The sequence below is a fragment of the Macaca fascicularis genome, chromosome 6 (assembly GCF_037993035.2).
Source record: "Macaca fascicularis isolate 582-1 chromosome 6, T2T-MFA8v1.1".
NCBI lineage: Eukaryota > Metazoa > Chordata > Mammalia > Primates > Cercopithecidae > Macaca > Macaca fascicularis.
The window spans coordinates 32,439,686-32,465,987 of record NC_088380.1 but is presented as its reverse complement, the minus strand read 5'-3'; the positions used below and the strand labels follow the sequence as shown (position 1 = coordinate 32,465,987).

The 26,302-nt window shown below is 45.8% G+C and overlaps 1 protein-coding gene and 1 pseudogene across 10 annotated transcripts in view; both read right to left on the bottom strand.

Annotated features, from left to right (window-relative positions):
- PDZD2 (PDZ domain containing 2) overlaps positions 1-26,302 on the bottom strand; it is a 480,351-nt gene that overhangs the window by 253,963 nt on the left and 200,086 nt on the right. For 3 of the 10 annotated variants that reach the window (XM_065546135.2, XM_045393570.3, XM_073993252.1), the window contains exon 1: positions 2,370-2,706. The exons of the other annotated variants lie outside the window; for them this stretch is intronic. The gene's annotated coding sequence lies outside the window, so the exon portion shown is untranslated. Of the gene's footprint in view, positions 1-2,369; positions 2,707-26,302 lie in introns of those variants that run through there. 10 annotated transcript variants of the gene reach the window in all.
- Positions 9,255-10,373, bottom strand: LOC102146564 (large ribosomal subunit protein uL18-like; annotated as a pseudogene).

Here is a 26,302-nt window from a genome sequence, read left to right as displayed (position 1 = left end):
TCTGGAAGGTGTGTTTTACCAGCAAAAGAATATAAAGGAAAAGGAAGACATGGGGTCTAAAACACGGGATGCTACATTTTGAAAAAGCAGCAAAATGAATTATAATAATAGTGAGAGGAGGCATCACAATGATGGATGTGCAACTGGCCTCAAGAGCGGCAGGTGGAGGACGACAGAGTTCTCATGAGGGAGGGACCCAGCAGGCAGTGCGTGCTTGCTAACTAGAAATCAGTGCAGAGTTGAAAATGGATGTCTTTGGGGCACAGAAGTGGAAGTTGAGGCTAAGCGTGGTGACTCACGCCTATAATCCCAGCACTTTGGGAGGCTGAGGCAGGAGGTTTGCTGAGGCAGCCCAAGAGTTTGAGACCAGCCAGGGCAGCATAACAAGACCACGTCTCTAGAAAAGAGAAAGAAGTGGAAGCTGGTAAGAGGTAAGGCAAGTGAGTATTGTCCCTAGTTATAAGCCTTGTAGACATATTTGACTTTTTAAATTTGTATATGTAATATACACATATATACATATACACATATATACATATATACACATACACATACATATACATATATACATATATACACATACATACATAATGGTTTTGATAAGGAGGGAAGCTCACACTGTAAGTCTGATTCCAGAATGAGAACCCAGTAAAATCGGGAAGAACCCCCTCTCTGAAGGGCAGAGCAACAAGCACTTGGCCAAACCTCTGGGAAACAAGACGATGAAGAAGGCAAAAGGGAAGAGCAGGTAGCGACCTTGATGTCCCAGGAAACACGGTGCAATGGACTCGCCATTCTCTTCAATGACACCATCCCTAAGTGTGACCTGCATGGAGCATACAGAGATTAGCAGGAACAGCGGCTCAAGGGAAGCTCTATTACGTGCCAGGTGTGCCGCTGGTAAATTTAGGGACGTGAGGAGGCAGAAAGGCAGTTTGGTGACTTTGCTGCTCTTAGACCATCTTCCTTTCACTCTAGATTAGAGGGAGGCTGACAATTACACCCAGCAATGCAGGCTCAGAGAGGCTGAGGGCCCAGATAAGCCTTAAATTCACTTCGGTTCCCGACCCCCATCACTTTTCCTTTCTTGTTGCTTTTGTTTGTGGCCCGCTCTGAGAACTAACTTTTTCTTCCTTAAGACCTGACACAGGCCACTTTCCCCAAAGGCCATGCTGTCTGTGAGTCCCGCAGCTGCCCCCAGGGGCCTTGGGTTTGACTGAAGATCCAGAAGGATTAACTGTGGGCGGGTCCCATATCCTCTCAACTCCATTAACATCTCAGCAAAAGGAGCCACCCAGGCCTACAGGTTAGTATTCAATGGCCAGATTAGCAGCTGGGGGGGAGATGAAGCCCTTGCAACTCACCTGCAAAGCTGAATTGAGAGTTGCAAAACAGTAGGAATGCAAAGTCTGAAACTACTCTATTTTATTTGTATTAAATATATTTTAATATTAGAAATGTATTTAAAGATATTTCTATATTAGAGTTTATTATGTCCCCTTACGATATCAAACTCAGCCTAGCCTATTTCTATGAAAAGCATTTGTTTACTGTTTACATTCAGTCTTTTTCTCCCAGACATGGTTCCCAGGATGACAGCTGTAGTTACCTCCTTCTTTCCCTCCGTCTCACCAGACAAGACTGACTTCATTTCACTTGTAGTGTTTATAAACTACCTAGTAGAGAGGAGCTACAGGACAGAAAATGTCACTCTTTTCAAACACCCTGTATCTTTAAATATCTTTGATTTGTGGATCCCATAATCAAAACATTTTGTGAATCAGTGGTGGGGCTGTTGTCCAAGCAGATTGTTTAGTAATTTGGGGGCAAAGATCTATCCCCAAAGGCGATCACGACCTCGTGTGAGATCATCCACAGTTCCCGCGGGTAGAGAAGGCAGATTTGCTCCGCCTCATTCTCCTGCTAGCGAGGGATGGGGACAGTATGACAGATTCCCCGGGCTGCTGCCATGCCCCCCCGCTCCTACCGGGGCTTCAGCGGCACAGCCCTCAAGGTTCTGAAACCGCCGTGGCTCTGGAGCCCCCTACTACCTGCCCCTCGGCGCACCCCTTCCCTGTCCGTCACACACACCCGGGGCGCCTCCTTCCGTCCAGCCATTGACAAACCAGCTCCAAGTCACTTAGTCCTCCCGAGGAACACAAACCGTCTCGCAACACGCAAATCCCCCACTTTAAAAACAACACACCCCAGTGATCCGGGAGACGAGAAGGGCAGACGCTTAGGTGGCCGCTCCGTGCCTCCGAGGCTGTGGCTAAATCTCCACATTTGTGGATTCAGCCCCAATCTGCACCCCAACCTGGATCAGACCGGGAAACCTGAGGCTTTCGCCTGAGAAGCCGATTTCCTACCTCCACTTCTGAAGTCACCTTCGGAGGGTTCCTCTCCGACCCCCTCTCCGGAGCTCCTGGGAGTCTCCGCCGGCAGCAGCTGGGCGCCGGGTAATCCGCTCGCCGGGCCGGGCTCCGCGCCCCCGGGGCAGCTCATTAGCCTAATCACCTGCAGGCGGCCCGGGGGCCTGGGGCGGCTGCCAGCTGCCCTCCTGGAACGCAGCTCCTGCAGGACTTCCCGAGGGCTGCTCTCCGCCCGCTCCACGTCTGTGGGAGGACCCCCCCTCCTCCCTCCGCGCCGCGGTGGAGGAGGTTAGGAAAAGCCTGTAATGCAATCCTAAACTCGGCTCGCCACTCCCCGGCTCACTTGTCAAAACCCCACAGCATTCCAGGATCCCCTCCCCGGTCACTCCCCTCGCCGGGAAAAGGAAACCGCCCTGGGGAGGATTTCAGGGAGTTTGGGGCTTCTCATCCAGACACCTTTGTTTACACCGAGGGCTCGGGAGCTTCCTGAGGCAAACCCGGAGCAGCTTAGAGGAAAAAGCGCCCTACCCTAGACCCTCGCTTGCACCAAAAGTTCTCCATCCGAGCCACTGCAAGAAGCTCCACCTCCCCACATCAATTCACTTCATGACCACTCCGTTTCATAATCGGCGGCAGCCTGGGTTTCTTCGGGGGTGGAGCCCCCAGCTAAAATCACAACCATGGCACGGGGCAGGATGTCAGGGAACTTTCCAGAAATCCCCGGTCAGAGCCTTTCTACTGGAGTAACCAAAGTCACCACCACTGAATTACAATCGCCGGTGACTGCACGACTGAAGCATTTCCTTTATACCTTCTCCCGCTCCCCTACCCCTCCCACCTTCTGTGGGATTCAGTCAACAAGCCCTCCCCCAGGAGGCCTGAGTGGGTCAGGGCCCTGCAGCCATCGCTCCAGCTGCAAACTGATGAGGAAGCCCGAACCACGAGGCCGAATTGTTTACATCACACCCACTGAGGCTTCCTGTCTTAAATTAATGGGAACACAAATAAGACAGGAAAAGAGTGTTTGCTTTTCTTAAAGCAGGGGACGGGGGCTGGCAGCGGGAGGGGGAGTCACCCCACATTTCATTGCTTTTCTTTTTCTTTTTTTTTTTTTTTTTGAGACGGAGTCTGGCTCTGTCACCCAGGCTGGAGTGCAGTGGCGCGATCTCGGCTCACTGCAAGCTCCGCCTCCCGGGTTTACGCCATTCTCCTGCCTCAGCCTCCCGAGTAGCTGGAACTACAGGCGCCCGCCACCTCGCCCGGCTAGTTTTTTGTATTTTTTAGTAGAGACGGGGTTTCACCGTGTTAGCCAGGATGGTCTCGATCTCCTGACCTCGTGATCCGCCCGTCTCGGCCTCCCAAAGTGCTGGGATTACAGGCTTGAGCCACCGCGCCCGGCCCCATTTCATTGCTTTTCAAAACTTCAGCTGTATTCTCTTCCATTTTTCCACTCCTGACACTTGTTGAAAAGTAAAAGCGTCGCTGGTGCCAAACCCCAAGCCCTTATGGAATGTCTGCTCAAAACACATTTCACCTGGCTTCAAAAGGCATCCAGGGTGGAGCTCCCAGGGACCTGAGCTAGAGGTATGGAGAGTTCCTGGGGTTGATGGCACCAATCTCAGTGCAAACAAACTCACTCAAGCCCTGGGCCTCCCTCCCAGGACTTGCACAGGCAGGCACACACTCCACTCCTTGGGGTTCATATTAGAGTCACACCCCAGTCCCACTCCACCCCTCTGTCTCTAAGCCCTCGTTGTGGGCATCCAGCAGCCCCTAAAAGTAAATGAGCTTTGCAACAGACAGATCTGGTGGAATTCGAAGCAATTAATTATAATGGAGGAGGCAAAAGAAAGCTTCAATTCCAGTACCATTACTGCCACTGGAATGGGTAATTACAGCCCAGGAGGGGCCAACCCATGTCAAGCCTGGGCTGGAAATCTGCCCACTCTCAGAAGCAGCCCCAGAGCATATAGTAAATAATTATCATTACCAGTCCTGGAATTACCCCTAGTTGCTTCATTCAGGTCGGCACAACAGCCAATCCAGAAACAGGCAAGGAGTGTCAGGTCATGGTATTCCTCTTTTGGAAGAACCAAAAGGAAACAACCCCAGGATAAGGTTTATTTCAAGAAGGTTTGGGTACTGCAACCAACAATACCTCATGGAGTTTAGGAGAATACTACATGTGCCCAGTGAGAACAAGCTTTGTAGGCCAGTCCTCCAAACATCACAATTCCTAGGTCAAAGCAAACTAGGCTGATGATTTTAGAAAAAGCCAAGGGTATTAGAGCGCTCTAACACAAAGTGTCTGGCTTACATATATTATAAGGGTCTCAGTGAATGTTGGCTCCTCCCCTTTCCCTTTTCCCACTCTGCTGCCAAGAGGTGGTAGTCTTTCATTAGCATCCTATATGTTTTATGGGAGTTAAGTTCAAATTGAATAATTTTCTAATAATAATTTGAGCAGTGCTCCTTCGCTTCCTTTCTGAGTGTTTTTTCCACAACAGTTTCCCAATGTTTTAACTTCTTTCTCCACTCCTTCAATCCAGGTACATAATTAATGATGTGCACATCAATGCTGTTTAATGTATGGGCCAGGCACAGTGGCTCACGCCTGTAATCCCAACACTTTGGGAGGTCAAGGTGGGTGGATCACTAGAGGTCAGGCATTCAAAACCAGCCTGATCAACATGGTGAAACCCCATCTTTGCTAAAAATACAAAAATTAGCTGAGTGTGGTGGTGGGCGCCTGTAATCCCAGCTACTAGGGAGGCTGAGGCAGGAGAATTGCTTGAACCCGGAACGTGGAGTTTGCAGTGAGCCGAGATCCCACCACTGCACTCCAGCCTGGGCTACAGAGTGAGACTCCAACTCAAAAAAATAAAATAAATACATAATACAGTCCAGGCATGCAGTGGCTCATGCCTGTAATCCCAGCACTTTAGGAGGCCAAGGTGGGTGGATCACTTGAGACGGTCAGGAGTTTGAGAGCAGCCTGGCCAACATGGCGAAACCCCATCTCTATTAAAAATACAAAAATTAGCCAGGCGTGGTGGCGGGCGCCTGTGGTTCCAGCTGTTCTACTCGGGAAGCTGAGGAAGGAGAATCGCTTGAACCCGGGAGGTGGAGGTTGCAGTGAGCCGACATTGCACCACTGCACTCCAGTCTGGGTGACAGAGCAATGCTCAGTCTCAAAAATAAAGAAAATAAATTTTAAAAAAATAAAAATAAATGTATGGTTTTAAGTATAATACAAAGAAATATTCTGCCCCTGTCCTCATCTTTGTTGCCTAAGCTCAGTTTGGGGCGTGTAAGTGCTGGAAATTGAAAATGGGGCCACACGCTGGACGCGGTGGCTCACGCCAATGATCCCAGCACTTTGGGAGGCCAAGGCGGGCAGATCACGAGGTCAGGAGCTCAAGACCAGCCTGCCCAACATGGTGAAACCCCTCTACTAAAAATATAGAAATTAGTCAGGTGTGGTGGTGTGTACCTATAATCCCAGCTACTCGGGAGGCTGAGGCACGAGAATCACTTCAACCTGGGAGGCGGAGGTTGCAGTGAGCCGAGAATACGCCACTACACTTCAGCCTGGGCAACAGAGCAAGACTCCATCTCAGGGGGAAAAAAAAAAAATGTGACCACATCTGCATAATACCTTAATTTCAGGAAAGCTTTCGCATGCATATGCCATTCTCATCAGCAGGCCAGAAAGATACGATCTGGTACGTCTTTTCCCTAACCGGGGTTTCACTGCTGTCTGGAAAAGAGATCAATGGCCCAGTAAACAAAGGGGTGCTTAGAATGTGGTCTACAATTTTGTCTTGGGTCTGGTTTAAATAATACTTGAAATTGCTATATGCACACCCAGAGTCTACAAATAACATTAATTTGAGTGAGAACTGCTGATACATTAAAAGAATCCAAAGTAGCTTCCACACATTAAGGAAATGGTTCATTAAAAACAGTTTAGAGTTCAGCATGATGGCTGATTTCAAAGTGGTATCCTCAGGGGTGATGATCAAAATGACAGGCACAAATGGGGCTTAATGTCTAGATTCAAGAAAAACTGACAAAGAGGTGATGATCACAGCACATCATGCATTTAATAGGAATCTACATGTTGCACTGAAAAGAAATAGGCAATGCAGTGCTGGGGTGAATTCACGTTGGTGGGAGTTTGACAGGAAAGGGAAGTGCCCCCCTTCTCCCTACTCCATAATAAAGAATTTGACAGCAGACAGACTCTTACTGGTGGGTGGGGGGGAATGTCCAGTCTGATGCCTCTTATTGTAAGGAAGATGTGGAGACACTGGAAAGGTTCCAAAGGAGAACCTAAATGATTAAAGAGACAGAAAATAGAACCTACGAGGGGAGGTTAAAGGATTTGGAGTTGTTTAGTCTAGAGTGAAAAAAAGTACCTAAAGCAAACTTAACAGCCTTTTCCTACTTGAAGGGTTATTATAAAGAGGATACCGACCAGCTGTTCATCATCTCTACAGAGGACAAAAGAGGTAAGAGATTCAAAATACAACATTAGAATTTGGGAGGCCATGGCCGGTCGCGGTGGCTCAAGCCTGTAATCCTAGCACTTTGGGAGGCCGAGACGGGCGGATCACGAGTTCAGGAGATCGAGACCATCCTGGCTAACACGGTGAAACCCCGTCTCTACTAAAATACAAAAAAAAATTAGCCGGGCGAGGTGGCGGGCGCCTGTAGTCCCAGCTACTCGGGAGGCTGAGGCAGGAGAATGGCGTGAACCCGGGAGGCGGGGCTTGCAGTGAGCTGAGATCCGGCCACTGCACTCCAGCCTGGGCAACAGAGCCAGACTCCGTCTCAAAAAAAAAAAAAAAAAAAAAAAGAATTTGGGAGGCCAGGCGCAGTGGCTCATTTCTGTAATCCCAGCACTTTGGGAGGCTGAGGCGGGCGGATCACGAGGTCAGGAGATGGAGACCATCCTGGCTAACACCGTGAAACCCTGTCTCTACTAAAAATACAAAAAATTAGCCAGGCATGGTGGCAGGCGCCTGTAGTCCCAGCTACTCAGGAGGCTGAGGCAGAAGAATCACTTGAACCCAAGAGGCGGAGCTTGCAGTGAGCCGAGATGGCGCCACTGCACTCCAGCCTGGGCTACAGAGTGACACTCCGTCTCAAAAAAAAAAAAAAAAGGATTTGGATACAATGTAAAGATGACTTGCTCAATCCTAATGGTAACTGACTTAACCTTAGGATAGTCTCATCTGGTATCACTGTGCAATCTTCATGTATCGGACTCCATCCTAAGTGACAGTTTTGCATGTTTAAGCAGAAGTGAGGCTAGAAAACTCCTTCTATTCCCTTCTAGAACTACAGCGTTCCACTGTTATTCCATCATATGTGGGAGTAAAGATCCTGAACCTCTATGTTCCCTAACTCACAAACAAGTTGCCGTGAGAATGTAACATTCCCGCAAAACATCGGACCTTTGTTTTATTAGGATGGGCATCGCTAAGAATATGCCCAACTGTGGACACTGACTAGATGATAAGTGTGTGTATATATATATATACATAGAGAGAGAGAGAGAGAGAGAGAGAGATGGAGTCTCGCTCTGTCACCCAGGTTGGAGTGCAATGGCACAATCTCGGCTCACTGCAACCTCCACCTCCCGGGTTCAAGCAATTCTTCTGCCTCAGCCTCCAGAGTAGCTGGGACCACAGGCGCGTACCAGCACACCTGGCTAATTTTTGCATTTTTAGTAGAGACAGAATTTCACCATGTTGGTCAGGCAGATCTCGAACTCCTGACCTCAAGTGATCCACCCACCTCGGCCTCCCAAACTGCTAGGATTACAGGCGTGAGCCACTGCGTCCAGCCTGATAAGTATATTTCATAGCTTCACTCCTGTTCTGTGTACAAGACGTATTGCTTTTTAATGGGTCTAAATAATTAGTTGATGATGATGATAATGATAATAATAGTTATGACTTAGTAAGCTCTTACTGTAATTATATTGGGCACTGTGCTAAGTACTTTATATAGATTATCTCAGTTTTTTGGCAGTAGCCCTGTGAAGTGGGTATAATTATTAGTCTTATTCTAACACAAGGAAACTGAGTCACAATGAGGTTAAGTAACACGGCTAATAAATGGAGTCCTGATTCAAACCCATTTGGTCTGACTCAAAAGGGTGTGCTTAATCATTACACCACTGCCTCTTATCATTAGGTATTTGTAGCTATTAAGAGGGAGGAAACATTGCAAAAAGAATTCATGGCGCGATCTCGGCTCACTGCAAGCTCCACCTCCTGGGTTCACACCCTTCTCCTGCCTCAGCCTCCCGAAGAGCTGGGACTATAGGCACCCACCACAATGCCCATTTAATTTTTTGTGTTTTTAGTAGAGACGGGGTTTCACCATGTTAGCCAGGATGGTCTCGATCTCTTGACCTCGTGATCTGCCCGCCTTGGCCTCCCAAAGTGCTGGGATTACAGGCGTGAGCCACGGCGCCCGGCCTTTTTTTGTTTTATGTTGACAGAGTCTTGCTCTGTTGCCCAGGCTGGAGTGCAAAGGCACTATCTTGGCTCACTGCAACCTCCACCTCCAGGGTTCAAGCGATTCTCCTGCCTCAGCCTCCCGAGTAGCTGGGATTACAGGTACCTGCCACCACACCCAGCTGGTTTTTGTATTTTTAGTAGAGACAGGGTTTCACCATGTTGGCCAGACTGGTCTCAAACACCTGATCTCAGGTGATCTGCCTACCTCGGTCTCCCAAAGTGCAGGGATTATAGCCTTGAGCCACTGCGCCTGGCCCTTTCTGATAGGAGGGGTGCATTGCTATCTCCCACAAAGCTGAAGAATTCAAATCAAGGTTCACCTTTATACATTTAGTTATTCAGTTATAATCTAACTTTGCATATAGTAGGTCTTCTGTGACTGTGGGATGAATGAATACAAATGCTTTGTGATTGTGATGCCCTAAAACACATGAACTGAAATGAGGTTTCCAGCATGGTGGTCAAGGCTCTGGTCAGTCATTTCCTTTTTCTTTTTCTTCAGCTGCTTAGTCAATAAGTTGATTGTCTTTATCTGAAAACTCTTCATAGAAAATTGTTTGGTTTGGGTCTCAGCAGCCTGCTTCTGAGCTCTGAGGAAGCTTGCCTACTTTTGAGCTACCTGATCTTTCTTCTGGGCAAGGGACATTTGGGATAGTTCCACCTCTGCTTTTCAACTTCTTTCTTGGGCTTCTTCTCTTAGACTAGATTCTCTTGCAGAGCAGCGTGAGCCTTCTTATACATCCGCATCATGTCTGGAGTTACACTGTTCTTCATGTATTGAGAGAACGGCTTCTGGTAAGCATCTTCATCTTCCATTAGGTCACGCATGTAATCGGCAACATTCTGACACATGATGTGTTTCCAATGCACTTCTACATTAAATTCGTTGCTTTCAGAATCGTAACCAGGAAATCGTCTGGTACTGCAAGGAATAGACAAGCCTCCATTCCCAGCTTCCTTCGGGGCCTCCAAAACTGTATTGTCAGTGGTAGTTCTGGCAAGGCCTGCATCCAAATAGCAGGTAAAGGCACCTGGCTGGCCATCAATGCTTTCCACCTTGTATTCATCTCCAGTCACCTCCACTTGGCCTTCCTAGATCTTGCTCATGCCAAACCTACTGAGAAGCCTGCAGGCCAGAGGCAGGCCAGTACAATATGCTGCAGCAGAATCTGTCAGCCAACCTTCACACCAAATTTTGGCAGTTTGTGTGCATAAGCTGTGCAGACTATCATATCCCCTTCTACATGGGCATAAGCAATCTGACAAATGAGATCTCTGTTACACGAACTCTCATCCTGTATTTGGGTGTGTTGTACTTATTTTTATCCTCTATCACCAAGCGTTTCTTAGCATAGTAATCAGTTTCACCCTCTTGTCGTCTTCTAAATTTCACTTGGTATCTTTTAAAGTAGGCTTTATTCCTGACAGCTTTAACAAACCCCGCCCTACAGAACAGAGACTCATGTCACAGCTCAACACAGACCTCTGGCTGGTCATTTCTGTGGGCTTCTTATCAGATGTCCCCAAAGAGCCTTACAATCCAATGTTTCCTTCAATTCAGTATCTATGAGACAGCATATGGATGGGTCGCATTTTTCCCTAAGGTCAACTACTTTGAGATCAAGACAAGATTTTTAACGAGGTTTATTGAGTGCTGTTGTGTATCAACAGTAGATGATTCATGAGTGAAACAGACAGCAAAATGATTTTTAGAAAGGCAAGTGAAGCAGACACAAACAAAAAATAAAAAGCTTTGATCCAAATTACTCTAAAGGACAGATATTTTCCCATTAGGACAATTTACCCTGAATCTGTAAACAGAGAGGGGCATAATTATACAAGTGTTTGCTAACAGATCTAAACCTTATGCAGCTATAAACAGCTGAAGAGAGGAAGAAAGCGGAAATTCCCAGGAGAAGATCCCTGACCACATCCAGGGCCACCAGCTCTCCACAAACACAAGGCCCAGCAGTGGTACCAAGCAAAGCACGAGAAAAAACCTCAGGATTCTGACACAATCCACAAATATAACTTTGAATTGCCCTGAAACTAAACAATGACAATTCTATCCAATCAACTTTCGGCTGACACACAGGCGGGGTGGTGACTTATTGGTGTTCCAGATGTAGTTAATGGAAACATGATGCCCAGAATTAAAAAGGTATTCAGTAAATGTTGAGTGAATGGATGGATGAGTGAATGAAGTCTGAACAGATGTCCATGTCTCTTTCCCTCTTTGCCGCTCTGTTGGGAAGATGTCCTCAATGCTTCAAACCCGACCAGGCGTGGTGGCTCATGCCTCTAATCCCAGCACTTTGGGAGGCCAAAGTGGGTGGATCACCTGAGGTCAGGAGTTTGAGACCAGCCTGGCCAACATGGTGAAACCTTGTCTCTACTAAAAATACAAAAAATTAGCCGAGTGCAGTGGTGCACGCCTGTAATCCCAGCTGCTTGGGAGGCTGAGGCAGGAGAATCACTTGAATCTGGGAGGCGGTGGTTGCAGTGAGGCGAGATTGCACCACTGTACTCCAGCCTGAGCAACAGAGCGAGACTCCATCTAAAAAACAACAACAACAACAAAAAAAAAACCAAACAAACAAAATGCTTCAAACCCAAAGCCACCACAGAGGGGCTGAACCATTTCACATAGATCCCTAGGAACAGAACAGTTCATGGAATCAGATGGAACCAGAGACTGGTTTCTGACCCAAAGATACACTAATTTGTGATCTTCCAGTGCACACAGGAAGGGAGATTGTGGTACCTATGGAACATCTTTGCAGGCCTTGATTCAAAAGCTGCTATTATTTACAATATAGATTCTAAACTCTATCTGAAGTCCAACAGAACCAGGTACTAAGTAGCTAGCATCTATCGAACATATACAGGATGCCAAGACCTGTTCTAAGTCTTTTATATATTAGGTCATTAAATCCTTTTAACAATCTTAGAATATGTACTATTATTACAGCAACCCATTTTATAGGCAATGAAACTGGACAAGATTACCTAAGTAGCTCATGGTCACACAACTAATAAGTAGAGGAGCTGGAACTGAGAGTCTATTTGGAACCAGTGTTTGCTCTTAACTGCTACCCAATGCTATCTGTCCAGATCTTACTTCCTGCTACTTCGCTGCACAAACTCACTGTTTGCCCACAAATATGCAAAGAACATTCTAATCTCTGCAGGACATGTTCCCTGACCTCCCTCCCATTGTTACCTTTCTCTTCTGAGTGCTCACATCACGCATTCTCCAGGGAACACACTGAAACTTACTTGGTTCACACCACACCTCCCCAGATAGCTCTGAAGTTCCTTTGGTGTTGGAACTGTGTGTGATATGGCAGTGTGGAGATGTAGTGGAATAAGAAACACCTGGGTTTAAAGTCCAGCTCCCATAATGATTATCCATGAGATTCTGGGTAGGTCATTTGACATTTCCTGTCCTTATATTTAAACCATCTGCCTTAAAGGCTTGTTGAGGAGGAGAGGCTGAGTGTCTAGGATGATGCCTGATATTGTAAGCCAGTGATTCTCAATCAGGTGTTATTTTACACACCCTTTCCCTACCCCTGCAGGGACATTTGGCAATGTCTGGATATATTTGATAGTCTGATTGCTTACTGGCATCTGATGGAGAGAGAGAAAGAGAGAGAGAATTCTTCTCATCTCCCATTCTACTTACGTGGTAACAATATCTTCTTCCATTTCTACCTTTCACAGTCTTGAAAACATGAATAATTTGTGTGCAGTTGTATATGAGAAAATGTAAAACTGAACTGTAGTGTCTAGTCATCTTGAAGCATCTCTGGGAGATGTCCTGAATTAAACCACCTGCCCAAGCTGTGCATAACAAGACAGGTTCTTTCTTACCTTGGGCCTCTGAACATACTGAAACTGAGGTTGTCCTTCCCACTGTAACCACTATCACCTGCCAATTCCTACTCACCTCTCAGGACTCAGTTTAGATAGCACTTTCTCTAGGGAGAAGGTGACCCCTTCCCTAGAACATATTCAGAGCCCTCCTTGGTGCCCAAGTAGCATCCCCACTGCCCATCCATCTGTCTGCTTACCCTTGTAGACATTAAGCTCTTATAGGGAAAGGTGACATGGACCCACACTGTTTTATTCCCAGGCCCTAGAACTATGCCTAGCATATACAAGTGCCCAATACATAGTTGTTGAACAAATGAGTACAAATCAAGAGACTCAAATGCATTCGTTCCTGCAACTATGTATTGAATGCCTACTATAAATCGGGTACAGAACTAGGCAATGGGAAAACAACTATTTGCACTCTAATATTAACAATAACAACAGTAAAAATAACCACAGTTAATGTTGACTGGACATTAACTACGTCTCAGGCATCATGCTTTTTTTTTTTTTTTTTTTTTGAGATGGAGTCTGGCTCTGTTGCCCAGGCTGGAGTGCAATGGCGCGATCTTGGCTCACTGCAAGCTCCGCCTCCCGGGTTCACGCCGTTCTCCTGCCTCAGCCTCCCTAGTAGCTGGTACTACAGGCGCCCACCACACCCAACTAATTCTTCTTATTTTTAGTAGAGACAGGGTTTCATCATGTTAGCCAGGATAGTCTCGATCTCCTGCCCTCATGATCCGCTAAATTTGCTTTTAATCCTCCCCCAAAAGCCCATGTGGCAGACACTATTATCCCCATTGTACAGATGAAGAAAGACATCAGTTCACTCATGCAGCCCTTAATGAAAAAGAATCTCTGACACTTAAGTTCCCAGACATCCATTTACATGGACTCAGCTCACACCAAGAAAAGACAACCTGTGAATTCACTCATGAACTTTTCTGATGGCCATCACCTTGCCTGGAATGTCCCTACTGACTCTTTATTTTTTGAAACTTACTTTAAAATATTTTGGGCTGGGCGCCATGGCTGACGCCTGTGATCCAAGCACTTTGGGAGGCCAACGCGGGCAGATAGCTTGAGGTCAGGAGTACGAGACCAGCCTATCCAACACAGTGAAACCCTGTCTCTATCAAAAATACAAAAATTAGCTGGGCATGGTGGCAGGTGCCTGTAATCCCAGGTACTCAGGAGGCTGAGACAGGAGAATTGCTTGAACCCAGGAGGCGGAGATCACAGGGAGCTGAGATCGCACCATTGCACTCCAGCCTGGGCAACAAGAGTGAAACTCCATCTCAAAAAAGAAGAGAGAGAGAGAGAGAAACTCCATCTCAAAAAGTAGAGAGAGAGAGAGAGAGAGAGAGAGAGAGAGATTACACTGAATTCAAGGAGGAGTGCTTCCCAGAAGACCAGCTGGGCAGAGGTTGAAAGAGGGGTGAGGAAGCTGTCACATGAATCCAGGCAGGAAAAGATGGTGCCTGGCCAAAGTGAATCGCTGTGGGCCAGCACTTCCCTTTTGTCAAATAAAACTCCAGAGTTGCTCTGTTTACAGGCTCTCTCCTTCTGCTAGATTGTCAATCCCTTGAGGGCAGATACTGGAATTCACTCATCTCTGGATCCTCAGAGGCCACAGGTGATAAAGTTCTCAGTAAAGGGTTGGCTGGTGCATGTTGAACAATAGAATTCCTTATGTACAAAAATAATTTCCTTTTGCTAGATTCCTCACCACTAGGCCCCCGTCCTCACCCCTTCCGCATCCTCTCTGCCGTTGCTGCCTGCAGCAATTTCTTTTCACCAATTACTGTACTCCTTTTACACTGAGTTGCTCCAAGGTATAGCGTGCTGCTCACTTCCTTTCATATAAAGCATAGACTTTGAATCTAGTCTTCACAGCCCCCTAAATATCTTACACTGCCCTTTCCTCCCACTGTCGCCCAGCTTATTCCAGTATTTCAGCCAGTCAAGACCTGGACTTGGCTTAAAGAGCCCCCTTCCCAAACATCTTGAAAGTTTTCTAGTGGTGATCTGACTTGTGTGGAGTGGTTACTCCCTCCCATCTGATATCCTGTTTACTTTTTAGAAAACACAATATTTTATTGTTTTATTTGAAAATAAAATAAAACAGGCTGGGTGCAGTGGCTCACGCCTGTAATCCCAGCACTTAGGCAGGCCAAGGCGGGCCAATCACCTGACATCGGGAGTTTGAGACCAGTCTGGCCAACATGGTGAAACCCCATCTCTACTAAAAATACAAAAATTAGCTGGGCGTGGTGGCACACACCTGTAATCCCAGCTACTCAGGAGGCTGAAGCAGGTGAATCGCTTGAAACTGGGAGGAAGAGGTTGCAGTGAGCTGAGATCATGCCACTGTACTCCAGCCTAGGTAATAGAGTAAGCCTATGTCTCAAAATAAAATATAAAATAAAATAAAATAAAACAAAATAAAAGAGTCCCCCCACCTGCAAGAAGCATTCATGAACTCCTACTAACTGGATACAGAATCTTACCCAACCTTAATCCTATGAATACATATTCCTGTCAATTGCATAGGATAACGATTTTTCCATGGGTTCTCTTCCAAGGCATAAGACAAAAGCACCCTTGCCTGTACCTGCTCCATCTTTCCTGACATGGTTTGGCTGTGTCCCCATCCAAATCTCATCTCAAAATGTACTCCCCATGTGTCAGGGGAGGGAACCTGGTGGGAGGTGATTGGATCATGGGGGTGGTTCCCCCATGCTGTTCTCATGATAGTGAGTGAGTTCTCGTGAAATCTGATGGTTTTACAAGGGGCTCTTCCCCCTTCGCTCTTTTTCCTGGCTCCTTGTGAAGAGGGTACTTGCTTCTCCTTTGCCTTCTGCCATGATTGTACATTTCCTGCACTCCCCCCACCAGCCATGCAGAACTGTGAATCAATTAAACCTCTTTCCTGTGTAAATTACCCAGTCTCGGGTATTTCTTTATAGCAGTGTGAAAACGGACTAATACGTTCCCCTTGCCCTGTTTCTTGCACCAAAGAAACTTGTTCTCGCTCACAGAGGTCTTCTGCTTTGACCTATCCCTGAGGACTGGGCATTGGGCAACGTCAACTCAGAAGCATAAAATCAATTACAGCCATTGCTCACCTCTAGGCCGGGCCCACACCCGGCCCTGCCAGATGGCTTTATAATAGTGAGTGCTGTGTTACCATGAAGGGCCTTCCATAAAGGAGAGTTAAAGCTGGATAGTATCCCAGAGGCTGTTCCTTTCCCCTGCAAACCTTCATCTAGCAGGGGCTGGTGCCTTTCCTTACACAGGTTTATACTAACATTGCCAGATAAAATACAGGAGACCCAGTTAAATTTGAATCGCAGATGAAAAATGAGTAATTATTTTACTCCAAGTAGATCCCAAAAATCACATGGAATTTTTCATTTACTAAATCTGACAATCTTATTTTATAACAACCAAGTCCTTACTACTGGTCTTGACAAAAGTCATTTCTATACTCAGTAAGAGGTAAATATATGGTAAACAAAACATATGCACATTGTCAAAAGTTGAGAAGCTTGAAGATACTCCTTTGTGGTCTCTGTTTCTCAATCTGATGGACATCTGCTTCCAAGAATAGGTTTCTAATCATTTTCTTTATAGCTGACTTGAAGTCCCTCACCTTTGCCTAACCTCTCTCACTCTGTTTATAATTCTCTTTCTCATGATCATTCTTTTTGCATCATTAAGTTCAACCACTTTGACCCTTCTTCCCTTCCCAAGCAATTACCATTCAATTGAGTGCTTCACCTTGACTTGCTCTCTTATAATGATATATCAAAATGTCTCCTCTTTACAAGTCAATGAACCACATTCAGGAAACACTGAATTGAGGGTAGGTAGCTCCCTCAATTCTTCCAAATTGACCTCAAGGATCAGACGCCCCTTTCTAATTATTCCCTGTTCTCCAACTCTAGGAAATCCTCCAGAAAAGCAACTTTAGGACTCCAGCCTCAGTTCTGATCTTACCTGGTCTTACCACTGCTCTCCATAAGCTGAAAAAGCTCCTAGTTGGGAAAAGCAAAGGACCAGATAGAACCTTGAATAATTTTCTCACAAATGAAAAACGTGGCTTCCTCTCCAGGCTTTAGGGGCCATCTCAAAAGCCACATTGTTTACACGTGGCACTGTACAAAAGGCCCACCTCACTTTAACCCCAAGGAGGGTGGAGTTCAGCCCATTTATAAATGCATGTCTGCAAGGGAAGGGTATGAAGGGGAGCTGTAACCCTGCTATGACTACTTTCCAGTTTACACATGGAGCACTGTGGGGGAGACTCGGAGAGGGAACCAGGGTAGCAAGGAAGATCTGGTGGAAACTCAGGCAGGCTGGTTAACATGGAATGAAGGACATGATGAGATCAAGAGAAAGTTGTTAATGGCTGGGCGCGGTGGCTCATGCCTGTAATCCCAGCACTGTGGGAGGCTAAGGCAGGCAGACACTAGAGGTCAGGAGTTTGAGACCAGCCTGGCCAACATGGTGAAACCCCATCTCTACTAAAAATACAAAAATTAGCCGGGCATTGTGGTGGGCACCTGTAATCCCAGCTACTTGAGAGGCTGAGGCAGGAGAGCTGCTTGAACCCAGGAGGTGGAGGTTGCAGTGAGCTGAGACTGTGCCACTGCACTCCAGCCTGGGTGACACAGCAAAACTCCATCTAAAAAAAAAAAAAAAAAAAAAGTTGTTGTTAATATGCCCAGGGTGAGAAAACACTGAATTACCAGAGTCATGAAGAATATCATTAAAAACAAGGGTGGTAGGCCATGCGTGGTGGCTCACGCCTGTAATCCCAGCGTGATTTGGGAGGCTGAGGTGGGAGGATCACCTGAGTCAGGGTTCGAGACCAGCCTGACCAACATGGTGAAACCCTGTTTCTACTAAAAATACAAATTAGCCGGGTGTGGTGGTGCATGCCTGTAATCCCAGCTACCCTGGAGGCTGAGACAGGAGAATCACTTGAACCCAGGAGGCAGAGGTGGCAGTGAGCAAGATCGCACCATTGCACTCCAGCCTGGGCAACAAAAGCAAAACTCTGTCTCAAAAAGAAAAAAGAAAAAAACAGGGGTAGTAAAAAAACCAAAAACTTTCATTATTATTGGTTCATAGTAACTACTAATGAAAGTATTAGTAATTAGTCATAAAAGTATCAGTACAGAGTCACAAAAGACTTCTATACCTTCTTAAACTCCTGTCATATTGTTAGTATTATCATCACTTTTATCTGGCTATCACTTCATCCCACAAGGAAGGAATGATCGATATTATTATACCTACTCCACAAGTGATGAAACTGTGAGAAGGATGTGGGAACTTCCAGGAACCCAGGTTTCTTGATTTCTGGTCCAGGGGGCCTTCTCTGCCTAGCAGATAGCAGTTGCTCTATCAGGAACCAGTCAAATTCGGGCCAGGAAACTGCTTTCAGACTTATCCCAGTGCCTTTGGAAGGCTGTGCTGTTGACTGGGGATGGGCTGTGTCAGAATGAGTGGCCGGGTGAGAAGAACAGAGGCTGTGGAGCCAGGAGGCCAGGATTTAGATCTCAGCCCTCCTTTACCAGCCTGGATTCTCTCCTTTGTAACTGGGGATAATGACAATTACGTCGCAGAGGTGTTACGAGCTAGAATGAGCTGGCAAATAACTGTAAGTGTGCATAAACATTATATTAACAATGACTGTAATTGTAGGTTCAGGATTCTAACTTGTGTAGAAGAGTTCAAATATATATGCAAATCCCTGCTAAGACAGGGATGAAATGGAGGAGAACTGGTAGTTTTTCAAAGCTACCAAAAGGCTTATCAAGCTATGTTTTTTTAAAGTGACAAGAGAAAGTTACAAATTAACGGCTCACCTTCATTAAGTGTTCATGGCATGTCAGTCCCCGTGATAAGCCTTCACATGCAGATCCTCATTTCGTCTCTCATCGCCTTAGGAGTTAGGTATTGTTCTTTTTTTTTTTTTTGAGATGGAGTCTTGCTCTGTTACCCAGGCTGGAGTGCAATGGCATGATCTCGGCTCACGGCAACCTCTGCCTCCTGGGTTCAAGCAATTCTCCTGCCTCAGCCTCTCGAGTTGCTGGGACTGCAGGCACGCACCACCATGCCTGTCTAATTTTTGTATTTTTAGTAGAGATGGGGGTTCACCATATTGGCCAGGCTGGTCTCGAACTCCTGACCTCATGATCTGCTTGCCTCAGCCTCCTAAAGTGCTGGGATTACAGGTGTGAGCCACCGCGCCTGGCCAGGTATTGTTCTTTTGTTTTTTCTTTTTTTTGAGACAAGTCTCGCTCTGTTGCCAGGCCGGAGTGCAGTGTTGCAATCTTGGCTTACTGCAACCTCCGCCTCCTGGGTTCAAGTGATTCTCCTGCCTCCACCTCCCCAGTAGCTGGGATTACAGGTGCCCACCACCACGTCTGGCTAATTTTTATATTTTTAGTAGAGACGGAGTTTCACCATGTCAGCCAGGATGGTTTCGATCTCTTGACCTAGTGATCCGCCCACCTCGGCCTCCCAAAGTGCTGGGATTACAGGTGTGAGCCACCACACCTGGCTGGGTATTGTTCTTAATTCCATTTTACAGTTAGGGAAAGTCTGGCTTAGTGGGGTTAAGAAATAACCCAAGGTCACACATTTGTTAAGTAGTGGAATCAGGACTCATTAACTTCATACCCACAGATGTGTGTAGCCCAACCAAACCATTCTTGTAGATGTGTGTGTTTGTGTATGTGCGCATGTGTACACGTGTGCATGGAGAAAGTTCAGGACAAAATAGACGAGATATTAGCGACATACCACCACTGGATGCCTTACTGAATTGAGTAGATAGTGCTTTTATAATTTAAATGTTTTTCCTTTTGATAACATACTTTAAAACATAAACCAAAATGAGGCTTCAAAAACATAATGAGTGGAACTGCCATCCTCCAGTAATTCGCCAAAATGACTAACACAAAGGGAAAGAGGAGAGGTACCCGGTATGTTCTCCAGGCCTTTAAGAAAACATAGAGTTATTCCTTTGGCCATGTATATGGGAATCTATAAGAAAGGTGATATTGTAGGCATCAAGGCAATGAGTAATGTTCAAAAAGGAACGCCCCACAGGTGTTACCATGGCAAAACTGGAAGAGTCTACAATGTTCCCCAGCATGCTGTTGGCACTGTCGTAAACAAACAAGTTAAGGGCGAGATTCTTGCCAAGAGAATTAATGTGCATATTGAGGACATTAAGCACTCTAAGAGTCGAGATAGGTTCCTGAAACGTGTGAGGAAAATGATCAGAAAAAGAAAGAAGCCAAAGAGAAAGGTAACTGGGTTCAACTGAAGCGCCAGCCTGCTCCACTCAGAGAAGTACATTTTGTGAGAACCAATGGGAAGTAGCCTGAGCTGCTGGAACCCATTCCCTATGAATTCATGGCATAATAGCTGTTAAAAAAATAAAAGACCTCTAGACTATCTATCTATCTATCTATCTATCTATCTATCTATCTATCTAATGAAAATGACTAATAAATAGCATTTGCAAGGCCCATTGTAATTAAACTTTCAGGGTTTTTTTTTCCCCAACCAAAGAAATCTTCGGAATAAAATGAGTTTTTTTTTGTTTTTGTTTTAAACACGGTCTCACCTAGGCTGGAGTGCATTGGCATGATCATGGCTCACTGCAGTCTCAACCTCCCTGCTTCCCTAGGCTCAGGTGATCCTCACACCTCAGCATTCTGAGTAGCTGGGAGTACAGGTGCATGCCACCATGCCTAGCTAATTTCTGTATTTTTTGGTAGATACAGGGTATACTAGTCCATTCTCATGCTGCTCTGAAGAACTGCCTGGGAATAGGTAATTTATAAAGGAAAGAGGTTTAATTGGCTCACAGTTCCACATGGCTGGGGGGGCCTCAGGAAACTTACAATCATTGCAGAAGGGGAAGCAAACATATCCTTCTTCACATGATGGCAAGAAGGAGAAGTGCTGAGCAAAGATGGAAAAACCCCTTGTAAAACCATCAGATCTTGGCTGGGCGCAGTGGCTCACGCCTGTAATCCCAGCACTTTGGGAGGCCGAGGCGGGAGGATCACGAGGTCAAGAGATCAAGACCATCCTGGCTAACACAGTGAAACCCCATCTCTATTAAAAATACAAAAGGCCGGGCGCGGTGGCTCAAGCCTGTAATCCCAGCACTCTGGGAGGCCGAGGCGGGCGGATCACGAGGTCAGGAGATCGAGACCATCCTGGCTAACACGGTGAAACCCCGTCTCTACTAAAAAAAATACAAAAAACTAGCCAGGCGAGGTGGCGGGCGCCTGTAGTCCCAGCTATTCAGGAGGCTGAGGCAGGAGAATGGCGTAAACCCGGGAGGCGGAGCTTGCAGTGAGCTGGGATCCGGCCACTGCACTCCAGCCCGGGCGACAGAGCGAGACTCCGTCTCAAAAAAAAAAAAAAAAAAAAAAAAAAAAAAATTAGCTGGGCATGGTGGTAGGCACCTGTAGTCCCAGCTGCTCAGGAAGCTGAGGCAGGAGAATGGTGTGAACCCGGAGGGCAAAGCTTGCAGCGAGCCGAGATCATGCCACCGCACTCCAGCCTGGGTGACAGAGAGAGACTCTGTCTCTAAATAAATAAATAAATAAATAACCATCAGATCTCGTGAGAGCTCACTGTCAGAAGAACAGCAGCAGGGGGTTAACTGCTCCCATTATTCAATTACCTCCCACCAGGTCTCTCCCACTCCACATGGGGATTATAGGAACTGCAATTCAAGATGAGATATGGGTGGGGACACAGCCAAACCATATCATGGGGTTTTGCCATGTTGCTCAGACTGGTCTTGAACTTGTGATGCTCAAGCTATCAGCCCACCTCAGCCTCCCAAAGTGCTGGGATTACAGGCATGGGCCACCATACCCGGCCTAAGTTTCTTGAAAATAAAGATTATATTCCATCTCCCTTCTACCTAAAAGCTCAGGTTCCTGTCTCTTAGGCAGTAGATCTCAGTTCTAAACCTTAAATGCGCTCATGAACCAAATATTTGCCAGTTTTTTACTCTATAGTAACACCAATGAGTTCTTAAAATCTGTTTTTTTTTTTCTTTTACCACATTTTCCCTTGACACGATTATTTATAACTTATGTGCAAACTCCTTTCTCTTCTGTGGTCATTACAAAGGATAAAACGATAAAAGATCACTAAAGCAAACATTCATCTTACTGTTTGCTTTGAACTCTGAAGTCCTCTTCAAGGAGTCCTACAAAGATAAATTAAGATTTTGCACCCCCTGTCAACAGAACTCGTCTTCAAAGATGACCTCTGGAGGGGAGTAAAAGAATTGAAAGCAAACTGAAGGAACTCAAAAGTGACGACTTTTCCCGTCTTTCAGCAGTTAACAACAATGCAGGGATGGCAGGAGAGGGCAACGTGTACGCAGAACAGGCACCCAAATCTCTTTCTGGTGAGAGCTTCTGGGGTCCCTGCAGGTCAGATGATCTGGAAGGCAGGAGGGACGCATGCTGAGAAGCCACATGGGAGGATGGGGGATGCAGAGGCTGAGCCCTCTCTCCCAACCCATTAGAGACTCTTAAGGATGATGAAGATGAAGAAACTCTCACAACAGAATTGATGTGGAGGTCAGCTAAGCCAGGTGTCCAGAATGTGTTCACAGACCTGGCCTCCTGGGAATGCCCCAGACCTGGAATTCTCTGTGGCTCGCCTAGATGCCCTGGCTGTGCTGTAACGTGAGAGTGGCAGGGAGGTTTTAGAGTTACATTTACATCGATATTGGCCTACTCTGGTCAATGAAAAACTACCACTGAAAACCATGGCCTTCTGAAGAAAATGACGATGACTCGTTTGCCTAGCCTTTGTTCTATTTAATTTATTTTCAGAGAACAATGCCTCTAGATCAGCTTTTGAAAACTCACCTGCAAATTGACATGACTGTTTACCTGTTTGAATTTGGGCTTCTTTTTCAAAGTAGAAAAGGAGAGTTAATTATCAAAATCTTTAGACTGTGATTCCAGAGATGAGAGGCTGTTTATGCTGCTGAGCCACGTGATTATATGGATCTCTTTGAGGAGCATTTTCCAGCTCCATGGGTTTCTGAGGATTAAAATATACCTCAGCCCAGCACGGTGGTTCACGCCTGTAATACCAGCACTTTGGGAGGCTGAGGCAGGTGGATCACTTGAGGTCAGGAGTTCAAGACCAGCCTGGCCAACATGACAAAAACCCATCTCTAATAAAAATACAAAAATTAGCTGGTTGTGATGGTGTGCGCCTGTAATCCCAGCTACTTGGGAGGTTGAGGCAGGAGAATTGCTTGAACCCGGGAAGCAGAGGTTGCAGTGAGCCGGGATCATGCCACTGCATTCTAGCCTGGGCGACAGTGCCAGACTCCATCTCAAAAAAATATTTAAAAAAATAATAAAAAATAAATAAATAATAATAAAATATACCTGGGGTCCATAAAATATTAAAACACAGAATACATTTTTTTTTTTTTTTTGCAATACTTTACATTTATTAAGTGCCTACAAGGTGCTGGGTCTACATTTAAGCACATTCCATATCTTGTCTTTACCAATCTCTGAAAAATAATAGTAATTATTCCTAGTTTACACAGGATTAAACTGAGCCTCAGGTATTTAAGTGACTTACCAAAGCAAGTGTGTATGAGACCTGGAATTTAAGTCCGGATCTTACGGACTGATTTCTTGGGTCTCCCCCAGATCTCTGAGTGTAAAATTCTATGAATAATATAACTGAAAAAAAAAAAGTGTTATAGAAATCAAGAGCGGGAGAGAGCAGCCTACAGATTATCCACACTAACCAAAATTTTCTCTGTATAGTTAAGGAACTTTCCAGAGATCACACAGCTTACTCTGTGGTCAAGCGAGGACACAAGTGCCTATCATTTGCTGTTCACTTTTTAAAAACATTTTATTATAAAAAATTTTAACCATACACAACAATAAAGCTACTACCATAATGAATGCCCTGTCACTCAATTTCATAATTACCTACACTCTTGTTGATGCCTTTTTTTTTTTTGCTTGTTCTCTTGTAGCTCTTTTTTTTTTTTTTTTTTTAATACTTTTAAGTTCTAAGGTACGTGTGCACAATGTGCAGGTTTGTTACATATGTACACATGTGCCATGTTGGTGTGCTGCACCCATTAACTCATCATTTACATTAGGTATATCTCCTAATGCTATCCCTCCCCCCTCCCCACACCCCACGACAGGCCCTGGTGTGTGATGTTTCCCATCCTGTAAAACACAGAATATAATTTTTAATATAATTTCATTTTTTACAGATTGAAGACCTCACAGAATTTTGTGTATTTTATCTGTTTCCAAACTTTACAAATACCATATGTATATATATTTTTTCTTGCTTTCTTTTTTAGCTGTTCATCTTAGTTTCTTTAGTCTTACTTCATGTACTTTTTGCTTTTTATTTTTGAGACAGGGTTTTACTGTGTTACTCACCCAGGCTAGAGTACAGTGGTGCAATCTCAGCTCACTGCAGCCTCTACCTACTGGGCTCAGGTGATCTCCCATCTCAGCCTCACAAGCAGCTGGGACTACAGGCACACACCATCATGCCTGGCCAATTTTTTTCTCTTTTTTTGAGACAGAGTCTCACTCTGTCACCCAGGCTGGAGTACAGTGGCACGATCTCGGCTCATTGCAACCTCTGCCTCCCAAGTTCAAGCAATTCTCCTGCCTCAGCCTCCCGAGTAGCTGGGACTACAGGCGTGGACCACCACGCCTGGCTAATTTTTTGTATTTTTAGTAGAAACATGGCTTCACCATGTTGGCCAGGCTGGTCTTGAACTCCTGACCTTAAGTGATCCGCCCACCTCGGCTTCCCAAAGTGCTGAGATTATAGGTGCAAGCCACTGTGCTCGGCCTCATATTCTTTATGATCTTTTTATCATTATTATTATTATTTTTTTATTTTTTACTTTTTTTGAGATGGAGTTTCTATCTTTTTGCCCAGGCTGGAGTGCAATGGCACAATCTCAGCTCACTGCAACCTCCGCCTCCCGGGTTCAAGCAATTCTCCTGCTTCAGCCTCCCAAGTAGCTGGGATTACAAGCGCCTGCCACCACTCCTGGCTAATTTTTTGTATTTTTAGTAGAGATAGGGTTTCATCATGTTGGCCAGGATAGTCTCGATCTCCTGACCTCATGATCCGCCCGCCTCGGACTCCCAAAGTGCTGGGATTGCAGGCGTGAGCCACCGCGCCCCGCCCGTTTATTTATTTATTTTGTTTATTTATTTTTTTGAGACAAAGTCTCACTCTTGTCTCCCAAGGCTGGAGTGCAATGGTGCGATCTCGGCTGTTCCCTGGCAAGAATGCTCCAGTCACTCCAGACACCTAGCTGCTTGTCCTGACTCTGCTCCTGATACCCAAACGGAGTCTCTTCACCTACTGGGCTTGCAGCTTCTCGTCAGCAAAGTGTGTGTATGAGACTAGTTCACCATCAAGCATGCACTGCACAGGTGTGGAGGGTCTGCATTTCGTGGGTAGGGATCCAGGCTTATATTCTTTTTGAGATTTCAATATAGAATCTTATTACACAACAGGAACTAACTCAAGTACACCTTTCCTCTTCTTCCAGAAGTGGATTAATCTACATGATTTATTAATTTTAATTTTAATTTTTAGATGGTTTCGCTCAGTCGCCCAGGCTGGAGTGCAATGGCACAATCTTGGCTCACTGCAACCTCCACCTCCTGGATTCAAACGATTCTCTCATCTCAGCCTCCAGAATAGCTGGGATTACAGGCACCTGCCATCATGCCTGGCTAATTTTTGTATTTTTGTAGAGACCAGGTTTCACCATGTTGGCCAGGTTGGTCTTGAACTCTTGACCTCAAGTGATCCATCTGCCTGGGCCTTCCAAAGTGCTGGGACTACAGGCATGAGCCACCTTGCCCAGCCTACATGACTTATTTTACTAATCCTGAACAGATGAGGTACACTTTTCTAAACAAAATTTCTAGAGGGGATCATAAAAAATGTTTGCCTACCTCTCTGCTTTTGTCATTAGAGCACCATCTCTAGGAGAGGTTGTAAAAGAAAGGAGGATTTAGATCAAGTTGGGGACATTTGCAAAAATCATGGATTTTTCCCTCATATACAATGAAATTGGCCAGGCTCAGTGGCTCACCCCTATAATCCTAGCACTTTGGGAGGCCGAGGCAGGTGGATCACTTGAGGTCAGGAGTTCGAAACCAGCCTGGCCAACACAGCGAAACTCTGCCTTTACAATATAAAAATTAGGCCGGGCGCGGTGGCTCAAGCCTGTAATCCCAGCACTTTGGGAGGCCGAGACGGGTGGATCACGAGGTCAGGAGATCGAGACCATCCTGGTGAACATGGTGAAACCCCGTCTCTACTAAAAAATACAAAAAAAAAAAACTAGCCGGGCGAGGTGGCGGCGCCTGTAGTCCCAGCTACTCGGGAGGCTGAGGCAGGAGAATGGCGTGA